This window comes from Anomaloglossus baeobatrachus, chromosome 10 (assembly GCF_048569485.1).
Source record: "Anomaloglossus baeobatrachus isolate aAnoBae1 chromosome 10, aAnoBae1.hap1, whole genome shotgun sequence".
NCBI classification, from domain to species: domain Eukaryota; kingdom Metazoa; phylum Chordata; class Amphibia; order Anura; family Aromobatidae; genus Anomaloglossus; species Anomaloglossus baeobatrachus.
This window is the reverse complement of record NC_134362.1, coordinates 36,019,456-36,022,953: the sequence shown is the minus strand read 5'-3', so window position 1 is coordinate 36,022,953 and position 3,498 is coordinate 36,019,456.

The window sequence follows — 3,498 nt, the reverse complement described above, 5'->3', positions numbered from 1 at the left end:
GATTATCCACTACTTGGGTAATTGGCTTGAGAGTCAACTTGCCCAGTTTATATACTCTCAAGTCACCAATCACAAGTCCTTAGAGATTCACGTATATGTTATTTTTGGAATTTTGTCCCCTCTTATCATATAGCCTTGAGTTAATATAGAACATTTCACCACCTACATTCGTAGAAAGATCAATGGAAAAAAACAGGTGTTACAATTAATCCCATATTCGAAGAAAGGTCCAGAACGTCTTAAAAACCAATGTTTCTCAACTCTGGTCCATACACTCACATGGGAATAAAGTAACAAATGCAATTGTGTCATCAGAAAATTACCTATTATTTAAATCGGTATTTTAACCCCTTCATGGCACGGAAAAATTCCATTTTTTTAGTTTTTGATTTTTCTTCCCCTTCTTCCAAGAACCATAACGTTTTTATTTTTCTGTCCACATAGCAGATTAAGGGCTTCTTTTCTGCTAAGGACAAGTTGTACTTTTGAACAACAACATTCATTTTTACACTCTAAAGCAGGAAACAAATTCAAAATGCATTGAAATTGCAAAAATAGTGCCATTCCACAATGTTTTTTTTATTTACCATGTTCCCTATATGGTAAAACTGACCTGGCAGTATGTGTTTCCTGGCCAGTACGATTATGTACGTATCAAATAAATATAGTTTTTTCTTTATTAATTGGTAAAAAAAATTGGAAATTTGTAAAAAAAAAAAAAAACAAATTTGCTTGTGCCTCCATTTTCCAAGACCTGCAACTGTTTTAATTCTCTGTGTAGGGGCTTATTTTTTGCACCCTGAGCTGACGTTTTTTTAGGATATACTATTTGCATAGATGCAATGTTTTGATGGCCTCTTATTGCAATGTTTCGGTGGTCAAAAAACATAATTAAAGTGTTTCATTTTTTTTCCTGATTATGTTATTTACCAATCCAATTACTTTATATTTATATCTAAATTTATATTTTGAGAGATCGGACTTTAACAAACACAGGAATACGAAATATGCACGGTATTTTATTTTTTTTATTGATTAATTTTTAATGGGGCAAAAGGGGGGGATTTGAACTTATAATTTTTTTTTATTTTTTTTATATACTGCTCAAAAAATAAGGGAAACACTAAAATACCATTCTGTTGTTTGTGTTCCCTTTATTTTTTTGAGCAGTTTATTTTGGAAAACTTTATTTCAATTTTTTTTTACTGTATTTATATATTTTACTGTATTTATATATTTACTGTATTAGTCTCCTTGGGGGACATGAACCTGTGATCATCCAATTGCTTGTACTATACATAGCAGTGCATAAGCACTGCTATGTGTAGTAAAAATCATGGTCTAAAAAATAACTTTCACAGGAGAAACAACATTACAGGCACAGGGGTCTTCAGTAGACCCTTGGCTGTAATGGGAACCCATCAGTGCCCTGTGATCATATCACGAGTGGGCCAATGGATGTGTGGAATGACGCCTCTACTTGCCGGCGTCAGACATTGACAGCGGCATTTAACAGGTTAACAACTAAAGGGTACTTTACACGCTGCGATATCGGTACCGATATCGCTAGCGAGCGTACCCTCCCCCGGCGGTTGTGCGTCACGGGCAAATCGCTGTCCGTGGCGCACAACATCGCTTACACCCATTACACAGACTTACCTTCCCTGTGACGTCGCTCTGGCCGGCGAACCGCCTCCTTTCTAAGGGAGGAGGGGCGGAAATGAGCGGCCGGAACGTGCCGCCCACCTCCTTCCTTCCTCATTGTCGGGGGACGCAGGTAAGGAGATGTTCGTCGCTCCTGCGGTGTCACACATAGCGATGTGTGCTGCTGCAGAAATGACAAACAACATCGTACCTGCAGCAGCAACGATATTTGGGAAAGGAGCGACGTGTCAACGAGCAACGATTTTTCACGTTTTTGCGCTCGTTGATCGTCGCTCCTTGGTGTCACACGCTGCGATGTCTCTAACGGTGCCGGATGTGCGTCACTAATGTCGTGACCCCGACCACGATGTCGCAGCGTGTAAAGAGCTTTAAGAGCAGAGCTCAGCTCAACCCATGGCTGTTAGAGGCAGATAATGGCTGAATAATCAGCCACCATGTTCTGGGAAAAATATGGGCACGGCATGAGAGACTGCATCAAAGTCAGGGACACAACATAATGACAAAAATAAATTTCTAATATTTATATAATGTGATTTTTTTTATTTTATGTTGGATATTCTATCTCTCACTGTTAAAATTAACCTACCCTGAAAATGATAGACTGTTCATGTCTTTGTCAGTGGGCAAACTTACCAAATCAGCAAGGGATCAAATACTTATTTCCTTCACTATATATACTTTTTTCTTCACTTATGCAAAGAAATATTCAATCTCCAGAGGAGACAAGCCTTCTTTACAATAAGAACTAGAGTACACTAGAGTCCGTCACACAACGGGGAATAATTGGACCTGGGCTTCCCCTGCATGTTGGTCCGATATGTGTGTAACGTGGCGAGGGGTGGTAGTCGGGGGCGAGGTAATCATGTGCTGCACTCCAACATGATACAGTAGCGATATGCCCTCGTTTGCTGCATATGGCCGATTGTTTTGGCCGGCCAGGATCAGATGGTACTTCACTCCAGAGAGGAAAGCACAACTTCTTTATAAACATAAAGTCTTTACTAAACCGATGATGACTGATAACTGCAGACACACGGGAGAGGGCACATTGCTTTTTGGACATTTCAAACACATTAAGGAATCACTTCACTCATAATCTTGCAGCATATTCCCTTCTTAAAGGGGTGGTTCACCCATATTTTGTATTGTCTAGTTGAATATTATATTGAGAAACAATGTTTCTCTCTAATACCTTGTGTTGGCAATAGTGCCTGTGAGAGGCGCTATTGCAGACCGCTGTTCCCCGCTCCTGTGACGTCACGTCAACTTCCGAACACGTCACATCCCTGCGGCCGGCTGCAGTCTTCCTGACTTACTGAGCTGTGGGCGATGTTTCACCTCTTGTCACAGCACCTTGCGTCTCCTGCTTGCAGCATTCTGCTGTGAGGGCGGAGGGAGCAGATGGGCTGTGACGAGCGGTGAAACAGCGCTCACAGCTCAGTGAGTCAGGAAGACTGCAGCCGGCCGCAGGGATGTGACGTGTGCAGAACTTGACGTGACGTCACCGGAGTGAGGAACAGTGGTCTGCAATAGCGCCTCTCACAGGCACTATTGCCAACACAAGGTATTTGAGAGAAATATTGTTTCTCAATATAATATCGAACTAAACAATGAAAAATATGGGTGAACAACCCCTTTAAATTTTCTTCCCCATAATCCTGAGCCGCTCCCCACCACCCAGCCGAACCTGATATCCCAGCGCTCTAAAGTCACTCTGTCTTTACTGTGCTCCGCGCCATATTCTTCTCCCTTAGGGAGTATGCCAATATGGCCGGACTAGGTTATTAGCCTCCTGACGGGTCTGGACCTGCTTCCCAGTGCTCTCTATTCGCT